The sequence below is a fragment of the Pinus tabuliformis genome, chromosome 3_1 (assembly GCF_031772625.1).
Source record: "Pinus tabuliformis cultivar Carrire ecotype Pingquan chromosome 3_1, CPIR1, whole genome shotgun sequence".
Classification (NCBI taxonomy): Eukaryota; Viridiplantae; Streptophyta; class Pinopsida; order Pinales; family Pinaceae; genus Pinus; species Pinus tabuliformis.
In genome coordinates, this window is record NC_142301.1 from 419578214 (window position 1) to 419591022 (window position 12809).

Below are 12809 nucleotides of genomic sequence, written 5' to 3' on the forward strand. Positions count from 1 at the left end.
ATGAATTCAATTTTCAAACCATTCCTTAGAAAATTTGTGTTAGTATTTTTTGATGATATACTTATCTACGGCAAGTCTTGGAAGGATCATGTTGAACATGTTGACAGGGTGCTACAACTATTGGAGGAGAAACAATTATATGCCAAAAGATCCAAATGTTTCTTTGGAGTCCAGGAGGTGGAATATTTGGGTCATATTGTATCTCATGAAGGAGTTAAGGTAGACCCTACCAAAATTAAAGCCATTAAGGAATGGAAAATCCCCTCATCCATAAAGTATTTGCGCAGATTTCTTGGGTTGACAGGGTATTATCGCAAGTTTGTTAAGAATTATGGGAGAATAGTAGCACCTCTAACGACATTATTGAAGAAAGATGCATTTTCATGGACTCCAGAAGCAGCAAAGGCCTTTGAACATCTTAAAGAGGCAATGTGCCAAGCACCGGTCTTAGCTACACCGGACTTAAGAAAAACCTTTATTATGGAATGTGATGCTTCAGGAAATGGAATTGGTGTTGTTCTAATGCAAGATGAAAGACCCATTGCTTTTGAAAGTCGTCCAATCAAGGGAAAGTTTCTAAGCAAAGCTATTTATGAGAAGGAAATGTTGGCAATACTCCATGCACTTAAGAAATGGCGACCCTACCTAATGGGAAGACACTTCAAGGTAAAAACAGATCATGATAGCCTTAAATACTTGTTAGAACAAAGATTATCCTCTGAAGAGCAACAAAAGTGGGTCACAAAGATGTTGGGTTATGACTTTGAAATCATCTACAAAAAAGGGAAGAAAAATGTGGTGGCAGATGCACTCTCAAGGAAGGATGAGGATGTGGAAGCATTATTGTGCGCTATTTCTATCATCCAACCAGATTGGATAAATGAAGCAAGGGAGGAATGGAAGAATGACGAAGAAGTGTGGGCACTTATTCGAAAGCTACAACAAGATTCCAGTACGTCTGATACATTTAGCTGGAAAAATGATTCGTTATGGTACAAAGATCGCTTATACCTCTGTAAGAATTCCCAGTTAAAACAAAAGATTCTTATGGAATTGCACACTTCTCCCTTAGGAGGGCACTCAGGATTTTTAAAAACTTACCACAGGGTTAAGAAGGAATTTTTTTGGGATGGCCTTAAAACAGATATTCAAAAGTTTGTGGCAGAATGTTTGGTTTGCCAACAAAATAAAGTTGAAACAATTAAGACACCAGGTCTATTACAACCTTTATCCATTCCAAGCCAACGTTGGGAGGAGGTATCAATGGATTTTATCACAGGTTTACCCAAGTCTGAGGGAAAGAGTGTCATCATGGTGGTAGTTGACAGACTTACCAAGTATGCACACTTTTGTGCATTATCACATTCATTTAAAGCCAGTACAGTTTCTACTGCATTTATGGAAACAATTCAAAAGCTACATGGAAACCCAAAGATTATTGTAAGTGACAGAGATCCCATTTTCACTGGAAATTTTTGGACAGAATCATTTTCTTGTCTTGGTACTTAGTTAGCTCATAGCTCATCTTATCATCCTCAATCTGATGGGAAAAATGAGATATTAAACAAATGTTTAGAAGGATATCTTCGTTGCTTTGTATCTGGTAAACAGAAACAATGGGTCAAATGGTTGCCTCTCGCTGAATGGTGGTATAACACTTCCTTTCATACAGCAACAAAAATGACCCCATTTATGGCACTTTATGGGTATCAACCACCATCCATCACATCATATTTAAGAGAAAATTCTAAGGTTCGGGCAGTGGAACATCACATCGAACATCAACAACAAGTCCTCCAACTCTTAAAGGATAACCTCGTGTTGGCACAGAATAGGATGAAACAACAGGCAGATCAACATCACAGTGAAAGAAGTTTTGATGTAGGTGATTGGGTATTCCTACGGCTACAACCATATAAGAAAATGTCCCTCAAGCAAGCTAAGAAGGATAATAAATTATTACCAAAGTATTATGGTCCGTACAAGGTGTTGCAAAAGATTGGTACTATGGCATACAAATTGGAGCTTCCTGCAGCTTCTCGTTTGCGCCCAGTTTTCCATGTTTCATGCTTAAAGAAGGTTATAGGCGACAAGCTCCCAATTCAAACAATATTTCCAGAACTTGACGAGGAAGGAAAAATTATATTGGAATCGGAAGCAGTTATATAAACAAGAACTCGACAGCTATGAAATCGATCAATTTCAGAGTACCTTATCAAGTGGAAGAACTTATCCGCTGAAGATTCCACGTGGGAGGATGAGAATTTTATGCAGAAGTATCCAGAACTACTCAAGCGTTGAGTACAACACTTTTTTGAAGGATAGGGGCATGTTGGATCCCTATAATACTAGTGATTACCCCATTACTATTGTAATTATACCCCTTATTTATATTGTTGTGCCCCCATTGCCCCCATATTGTTATTAATGTGCCCATAGAATCCCTCTATTGTTATTTTTGTGGCTTTATATTATTATTGTTAGGTCGGCTGGATTATATTGTGACTCCTTAGACTCCTATATATAGAAAGGAGGTTTTGTCATTTGAATCATCAAAGAGTTGTTCATTTATGTAATGTAAAGGAGGTTTCCCCCTCGAAGAGGCTGAATTCTAAGGCGTTGATCTATCTTTTCTATCTTTTCTTGAGCTGGTTTCATAACAGATTCTTCGCAATATCCACGGGAAGTTTCTTGCCAAAAGCCCTTTTTCTCTCCTCAACAGTAAAATGGTAAAAATGAATTGGTAAAAGCCCTTTTTATAGGTTTTTTGGGTAAATAAATGGTAAATTTGTTTATTTTTGACCAGGAAAAGGTATTTTTCAAAGTATTTTTATCTATCTTCAAACAGGTATGATTAATGTGTTGGTTTTTGTGCAGGATAAAGGATTTTCAGGGAAAATTGTCATTTTTTATGAACAAAAACATCAGAGTCATCTTTAAGCCCTTTTCTGACTCCTAAAACATGAAAAGATTTCCGAGCGTTTCTTTTACACTCGTTAAAACAGAATCAAAAGACGGTCCTCTTATAGCCATTTTCTGACCGTAAAAACATGAAAAGATTGCCGGATTTTTGTCGTTTCAAATCCGATATTGGAAATAAAACGACGTGTCTTTGATCGCTTTTTACTTTTCAGATCAGAGACACTAATCATGAAAGTACTCCTTGGTCGTAAAGATCAAGCGGTTCTCTCAAGTATTATTTTATACTTTTTCGGGCTTGGGAGACACAAATTTAGGAAAAAGGTCAACCCTAGAGTCTTCTTAAGTTTTTCAGACTCTCTAAAATTGAAAAACGCCGAGTTTCTCCTATACTAGACTCGTTAAAATTCCACAGTAAAGGACCTGTTCGATTACAAACAGGAATGGACCACTCCTTCTTAGGGTCCGAATCTAAACTAAGTTGGACTCATCCGAAGGATGAGATTATAATCAAGCAAATGTTATCCTCCTCAAGCTTGTAAAAAATAAAGAGGTACATGCTAGAAATGGTGGGGGAAAAGAGATAAAAATGAGCCTATTTGTTATCCTTTGTCTCAAAGAAACCTTATCACCGCTCTTGAACACGACACTTATCATTCACCTGGGTTGGGAAATCCTTTGCCTCACATTTGATCAAACCACATTGAAAGTATTCAGCCGGGTTCCGGGTATTAACTTTGGGTCAATGGTCACTAAGCCATCTGTTGTGTCGTTATGTGTTCAAGAGGTCACTGCAAACAAACCATTCATCTACAAAATACTTGTCATCCATCTTGACCATCCCTGAGTCAGTCCTTACAGCTACATTTCTTCAACTTGATCTATGATTTCGTGCTGTGGGCTTACCCGCAACGGATCGCTTTCTATCGACATCAGCACATTATCTAGAAAGATGATCTAGAAATCGTCAGTACCTTGAAATCTGCATGCATTAATGGTAGGTTTCTCGCCTTTGACGACAGTTTACATCATTGACTTTCGATCGAAGGATTCCGTGACATGTTCGACATCAACACATTTATTCACATCTCATGGATTGTACTGGGTACTTTGAGAACCATTGATATCACTGGTGGTCTCTCTCACACTTGTTAACAGTTTACATCATTGACTGGTAATCAAGTGGTTTCTACCATGTTCGACATCAACTCATTTGTTCGCATGGATAGAATCGTGCCATTTCGGGAAGTAGAAATGAAGACCCTGGATCTAGTTTCCGCCATCCAGGCTGCGAGGAGTTTTGTATTCATTATATAGTAGACTAATTATAAACAGATGGCTGCGTCCATACTGTGTCTACATGAGTCTATGATTATGATGTACTGCGAAATCATTCCTATATCAGAGCAGTAGTTAGTTTGTTAGTTAAAGTTTTTGATCTGAGTATGGGAATGCCTACCTCAGCGATGATATGATCTCATATATGTATTTTGTGTTGAATATTTGTAGGTTCCAACTGGGCTCTCCATAAGATAATCCTTGAAATGATAAAGTGCTTCACCCTTCCTAGATGATATGAAACCCTAATCTACTACAGGCTTCGCACTTTAGGGGGCAATCTGTTACACTAAAATTTGTCACCATGACTATTTGCAGTTAGTATGGCTCCATCAATAACCATACTGTCCTCCTTGGCAAGTCTTATACCTCTGCTCCTCATGTCAAACTCCAAAAAATAGAGAAAGTCTTTAAAAGTCAATATAACTCTGGTTACGCAGTTTCTCTTACCCTTACCTGTGTGTACGCACCTCTTGTTCATAATACCTGCATACTTGTACACTCTGTCTGTAAAGGGGTGGTCGATTCTAGAGCATTCTAGAAGATGGTTTGACGTGGATTGAGCGCCTCCAGATGGTTCATGCATCCCAATGAAAGAGGAACTTATCCCATGAAGAGGGGAGCTACCCCATTGAAAGAGGGGCTTATCCCATTGATGGTGGACCTGATTAACTTCCTCCAAAGCATTATAAATACAGGCATTGGGCCAGAGGGAGGAGAGGTTGAAAGCTAAACATTCCTAAGGGTAGATGTTGCTGAAATTAGGACTCCCTTATAGAGCTTGAGAGGAGAGATTCCAATCCTTTCTTAGCTTCATTTGGGAGTGGGTGAGCTGATCAAAGTAAAGGAGAACTCTTTCTGGACCCTGGGAGGGACCTGCACAACACCAAGGCACTGGTTGTAATGGTTTCTTTTGTTTCCAATTAATACAATTAAGTTCATTTTTCTCAACAAGTTGTTATATATAATTTGTTTCATAAACTCCTTGGTCTTTATGATGAATATGTTTTATTATATGATTTATTCAGGTGCTATGTAATCGTTTGCTTGTTAGTGAATGCAGGCTTCAAGGAGAAGGAGCTCATCTGGATCGAAGAGGTTTGGCTGCTGCAAACAAGCGTTGGACTAGAGGTAAGCCTTAAACACCTGGTTGCTTTTATTTTAATGCATATTTAGGGAAAGATAGTGCTTGATTATTTTTTTTGTCACTAGAAAAGCCTTGTTTTCTAGGGAGGTCAGTTTTGTTCGCAAAATTGACTCTTTCTGCATGACACAGCTGATAAACGCAAAGAAACCAAGCAACCAGGAGGCAAGAAGAAAAACAAAGGGAAGAAGAAGAAATAGGAGGAATCATCACCTGAAAAATCTTCTACAAACCCTTCTGGAGATAAGAAACCAAATCATCCATGTCTTATATGTGGTGAGGATCATTAGATAAGAGATTGTCCATATAAAGCTAAGCTTAGAAAATTCTTCAAGAATTCAAAAACCTCGGCGGTATTGACTGATCTGTTTCCAAATCCAGGAACAAATCTGGTTGCTAGTGAAAATGCTTCCCCGTCCCAAGTGCTGATGTTTTCAGTTTTAAAACAGCAAAATGATGCTTTGATAACGACAAGGAATAAAGATTACGGGAATCCACAGCTGTTGAACAACAAGGATAAAGATCAACCTAGTAGTTCGACAACAACTTCGACAGAAGTTGCACCACCCATCATTCCAGAGCTAACAATAAAACCGCCAAAGGGAGTAGTACACAAGTCGACATTTAATCCTCGTGCCAGAGCAGCACATCATTATAATATAGTGGAAGATCTGGCCCAATTGCCATCCGCTATGTCGACACTTGAGGTACTGCGAAATTGCCCCTCCCAAAAGCAGGCTTTATTATCAACAATAGGTGGGATTGACCCAAAGGATTCTAATCTTGTGTCCTTTAATCACAAAGGATATGATCCTCAGTTACCAGCTCAACTAGCTTTCCTCATTCAAGTGAAAGCCCTCAACAAAACTGTTCATCGAACAATTATTGATGAGGGGGCACTACATGTATTATGTCAATGACTTGCTGGAAAACTTTAGGATCTCCAACCTTGTCACGATATTTGACGACATTAAAAGCATTTGATGGACGAACATATACCCCATATGGGATTCTAAGTAACTTGGAAGTTGAATTGGGAGGGAAAACAGTAGAAATATATGTTGAAGTAATCAACGGAAACCTCGATTACAACATCCTACTAGGAAGGCCCTGGATATATGCTATGCCTGCGGTTGTGTCGACCTACTTTACGAAGATTTCATTTCCTTTTCAAGGAGGAATTACAATCATCAACCAACAAATATTTCTCCCCAATAGTTCCCAAGTTACAGGAAGCATTCCGATGATCCATGGAATCCCCAATTCGCTTCAAAATATCGAAGTAGGCCTACTAAAAGACCCTATATTAATGGGGACTTTTTCCCTCCCGCCTCCAATCAATCTGGCGGAAGTGGCGACGGTAGGAACCTGCAATATGATATCTTCCATTCAAAAGATCTCAGAAGACGATATTAACATGGATCATCTGCAGGTATTACCTCCAAGCCCAATAGAAATATTGTAGCAATCAATGTTTTTGGCATGGGAGACAGACCCGAATCAACGCTCATCAAGCGTTTGGATAGATAGGTCTAAGGAATATGGCACCGCTTCAGATCCTTAGTCACAAGTGCATTACACCGACAAAGGAATTGTTCAGTCAATGATAATTGAAGGGGTGCCATGGGAAGATTACCACCATCATTCCCATCTTCCGGATTGTCAAGAAGATACTCCTAATGACCTTCATCATCCTTCAGTTTTTGATTTCCTAGCAAATATTGTAAACACGGTGGATTGCGAGGGAAACTTGTCCAACATTGAAGAGACTATCGCCATAAATATCTCGACCAAAACAAATGTTATAGAGAATATTTATGTTGGAAATTGTTGTTCTCCTTCAGAACTAGAAATATATAACGCTCTTTTTCGCGAATTCAGAGATGTCTTTGCTTGGTCATATGATGAAATGCCAGGCATTGACTCGAACATCGTTGAACACGAAATAAAGATGTATCCAGATGTCAAACCAGTACGACAACGGCTACGGCAGGTGCACCCCAAGAAAGCCGCTACCATCAAGGCAGAAGTTGAAAAACTTCTCGATGCTGGTTTTATTTACCCGGTTCCTCTAACCGATTGGGTATCAAACATTGTTCCTGTGATGAAAAAACAAGGAACGATTAGAGTGTGCGTTGATTATAGGGATCTAAATCAAGCTTGTCCAAAAGACAACTACCCTACACCCTTTATTGACCAGATAATTGATGACTGCACCGGATGTGAAATCTTTTCATCTATGGATGGATTCTCCGGGTATAATCAAATAAATATCCGCCCACAAGACGAGTCAAAGACTGCATTTATTTGTTCATGGGGCACATTTGCATATCGCAAATTACCCTTTGGTTTAAAGAACGCAGGGGCAACATTTCAGAGGGAAATGAATTATGCCTTCCATTACATCAAAAACATTGTTCAACCATATCTCGACAACCTTCCGGCTCCTTCACGAAGATGGACTGACCATCTGTAGCATTTGAGAGCGATATTTCTACGTTGCCGACACTACAAGATACGACTCAATCTACACAAATGTGTGTTCTGTGTCAGTTCTGGTCATTTGATTGGCTTTGTAGTCTCAAAGGACGGGATTCATCTCGACCCATGTAAGGTTCAGGAAATCATAAATTTGCCTCCACATTCAAATTTGCTTCAGATTCAGAAACTCCAAGGGAAAGCAAACTCTCTGAGGAGGTTCATTCCAAATTACGATATAGCGATTTCAACACTATGTCCTCTTTCGAAAAACTACCATTTTGTCAGATTGTAACCCCATGACTTATATATTGTCGCGACAGTTGCTGGGGGAAAATATTGAAAATGGATAGCAATTCTTCAAGAGTTTGATCTGGAATTCGTAAAATCAAAATCAAAGAAATCCCTGGTTTTCGCAGAATTACTATGCAATATCCCATCGTCGTCCAATGATGAAACATCCGAAGAAGCCATCGTGGATGAATATTTGTTTATGATATCTTCAAGAAATCCGTGGTATGGAGATATAATCATCTATCTCCAAACCCAAGAATATAGGTCTAATACCTCTCACTTAGAACAAAAACGTATTCGATACCAATCGAAAGACTACATGATCATTGGTGATACACTTTACCGTCGTGGTGTCGATACAATTCTGATGAGGTGCCTCACCCATGAAGAGGCCGAAAAAGTCCTGAATGATTGCCATTCAAGCGCGTGTGGGGGACATCAATCTGGTTACGCTACGACGCAAATTTTTTTTCGAGCAGGATACTTCTGGCCAACAATGTTCAAAGATTGCATAACCGCAGTCAGAAGTTTCCATGTATGTCAAATTTTCGATAGCAAAACCAGAAAACCACCCGCACCTCTGCAACCGATAGTTGTTGTTGGGCCATTCGCCAAATGGGGCATTGATTTCATGACATGTAACCCCACCTCGACCGGGGGGCATTGTTGTGGGGAAAAATGCCTATGTAGGACGATCCTATCCACCTAAGGTGTGACAATGCCTTAGCAACAAACAGAAACAACTATTCTAGTATTCTTCCTTTATGAGTTAAGAATGAAGAGAGATGGATGGACTAACCGGTGTCTTCCGTTTGTCCCTCGATCCGGTTTCTCTTCTCTTTGAGAGTTCCCAACTACTTGCCTTCTCGCTCGCCCAGCTTCAACAGGTTTCTGCAAGATCACAAGAAGAGAACACTACACAAAGACATAGATTCATATTCATAACTAGTTCAGGATTAGAAATAAACTAAATACACTAATGCAATCATACATCAAAGACACATCAGCATATAGGAGAAACCAAGATAGCTTTATTGATGAATAACAAGGTTCAGGAAAAGATACAACACAGAGGGCTCCAATCCAGCATCTCCTTCCCAGCAAATGAAATTCCTATCTTCACCTTCCTTCAAAGCATTAAGCACCCAATGATTCCAATCTCAAACCAACAGCAATTCTTTGCAATAACAAAATTCCAGCCTCTAGATCTCATGGAGGAGAGATCCATATATAGATGTTTGGAGAGAGGATGAGTTAGCTTGAGATATGACTAGTGTCCTCTCCCTCTGTCAGTTCTTGCTTCCACTTGGAGACTAAGAGCCTCTTACTCATCACTAGTCGAATTCCTTGAGGCAAGTGTCATTGGAGAAGATTCTGGAAGCTTCCAGGGTCTTTCCACCTCGTTGAATGAACTTTCCATTTGTCACTTCCCGCTCAGCGCACCTTGGTAGTGCTTCTACCTGCGTTGCAGTGCACCTAGCCAGTGCAATCTCTACATTTCAGCGCAGACAGCTAGTGGAGCCTCTGAATTGATCCTGAATTGACTTGTTTTTGAGCAGTTTCTGGTGGAGAACTTCTGTGAATTGCTGTGGTTTGTTAGCCTTGTTCCTCTAGGGGTAGGAACAACATGTTTAGGAACTTTGGATCCCTTGGATTATTGACATTTCATGCTCAATGCTGTAAGGCACAAAAATGTCTATAACAGTTGCCCCCTAAAGTATGAGGCCGTTTATCGGGTGAAATGCTTTATTAGGAGGATCCGAAGTTCTTTCAATGCTGGGAGGAGACCTGTAATAAGATAGAATACAATACATTATTTTTCATACTGCTTTCATGATCTAGCTGAGGCGAGAATTCCCATGCTCATCTTTATAAATTCATTTTTCTGTACATAGAACAGACAATCGTCTGATGGTAGACTGATAATTTTGATGAAATTGTCATCCTTTGTGTAGGATGATTATCTGCTGCAATGATGTACATGTCAATGTCTTTATCTTTCCTGAATATATATCGCAGCCCGGATGGATGAAACTAGATCCGGGGCCTTCAATCTCGTCCGATCTTCACTCTAGGTACAAGTCGATCCATGTGAGAATTGTTCTGAAGTCGAACATGGAAAGACATCGCTTGATTACCGGTCAATGAGGTAAACCATTAACAAGCGCGAGAGGAATCACCGATAATGATAATGACCCTCAAGGTATTGCAGTACAATTCACGTGGTGTGAATAAAGGACTTGGCGTCGAACACCACGCAAAATCTTTCGTTCGAAGGTCATTGATGTATACCTATCGCTGGAAGTGAGAAACTTGCCATTGAGGCATGCAAGCTTCAAAGTACTGAAGGGGGTGTTCCTAGATCAACTTCTTGGATAATGAGCTGATGTCGAAAGGAAGCGATCCGTCAAAGGAGGGCCTTAATGAATCCCACATCAGTGACACAGAACGGAGCAAATGATTTTGATGGAGGTGAAAACGATCTGATGACATATGATTCAGGGTGGCGGTCATGAAAGGATGAAGGATAATGTATGGCAGTGGATGGGACATGGTTGACTTCTCTGAACGACTTCTCTTGAACATATGGCGACACTTATGCGATGGATCAGTAGCATTACCCCAAATATGGATGGTATGGTGAGACCATGGTGATGTGACCGGTGAATGAAACAACCCAACCCGACTGTGGTACGGAGGAAAAGTGTCATGTTCAAGAGAGACTTGTTACCATCAAAGTTTTCTTGAGTTTCTCCCAATTTTTCCCCAGTCATTGCTGACCAGTACCTCTTTATTTTTGTCAAGCTTGAGGAGGATAACATATGCTTGTTCTATAACTTGCCCTTCGGGCAAGCCCATCGGTATGTTTTAACGAGCCTAGCGATAGTGAAACTCGTTCTCGTCTAAAGACAAGTTTGTCGTTATTTAATGTTTTTAACGAGTCTAACGATAAAGATAACTCGGTCCTTTTCATTTTCAGAGAGTCTGAAAAGGTACATAAAGTTAACTCCAAAAGTCCTTTTTCGTCATCTAATCCCTTAAGTCCGAAAAAGTATAAAACAATATAGAAGGATGCGTTTTCGATAGTTTTAACGAGCCGAACAAAACAAGCGCTCGATCTTTTTGTGCAATAATCCCTCAGGTCCAAAAAGATTAAAATCTAGAGGAGGGATAGCACTTCCGGTCGCTTTAACGAGCTGGAAGGCCAAAACTCAGCAATCTTTTCCTATTTTACGAGTCAGATGAAAAGAGCTTAAAGAAGACTCGTCTTTTGAGGAACGAGTGATAAAACGGGTTAGCAGTTGATTCCAGGTACGGGTTGGAATTTTCCAATCACGGCAGTGTCACAAGGATGGCTAGTGAAATCACTCTTCGTAGCTGTTCCTCAAAATGGGTAAACAATCATATGGAGGTGAATGATCGACCAATGGAAAAGTGGAGGTGATGGTGCAAACACGACCAAGGCTTTAATGGCTGATAATGTTACATTCACGGTGGTTATTTACCCGAATAGTTCATTTTTTAACGAGCTTAAATGCGGAAAAACACTGCTCAATCTTATGTTTATTTTTTAACGAGCATGAACTATGTGCTAAAACTGCTCGGATCTTGTGTTTATTTTTTAACGAGCATGAACTGTGTGCTAAAACTACTCGAATCTTGCGTTTATTTTTTAACGAGCATGAACTATGTGTTAAAACTGCTCGATTCACCCAGTCATATGATAAGAATGTCTCATGTAAGATGCCATTTTTTATGGAGCTTGCGCCTTACCAAAGCTATGCCCCGCATCTTTTCGTTATGCAAGTTCGGAAACGACTAATCCTACGAGTTTAAAGGGTTAGACCTACAGGTTTAAAGGGAGGACCTAAAAATTTTAAAAATAAATAGTCGCCCCCTGCTTGCACTCCAAAAGGTTTGCATGCCCCCAGGCATAAAGTATGATTTCAAGGTTACCCCTTCTTAGTCCAATATAACATTTGTTTTACCGGGAGAGGCCTACCTCTTTCAGGTTACCCAAAGATTGTCTCGTTAATCTTTCAAACAAAACACTTCTTCGGCGATATCTACCGAAATAGACAAAGGTGAGAGAGTCCGTCTGTCAACTCACATAACTTTGACAAAAGAATCTTATTCTAGAATAACCCTCTTCCAGCATGGGCGGGGTACAGACTAGTCATATTCTCCCGCGGAAACCTACCCTATACCCAAAGTTTTCTTGCCGAAGCAGACTAGGACGCATGCCCCCTAGGTTCCAGTCATATCCTTCCGAATCACTCGTGCTCATCGAGAGGATGGACCGTGGGTGGAGACACTTCTTGCGTTAAGAGACCATTTAGGGATGGTATATGAGTATTTGCGATGCGTGATCTGGGAAATGAAAGCTGGTCCACGAGCTTGACCACTCTTCCTTCGTGCGGAAAACACATTACTCTAAATAGTGAGGAGACAATGGCTCCCATGCAATATATATAGTCTCGTCCAAGGAGTAGGTTATAATCCAAGGGTCCTTGAACGACCATCACGTTCATTTGAACAGTCTTCCCTTTCAATGTGATAGGCACATTGGGGAGGATCCCTAAAGGTCGACTGGTTCCTTTATCAAAACCTGTCAGATTTCTCATTTCAGGCAAAA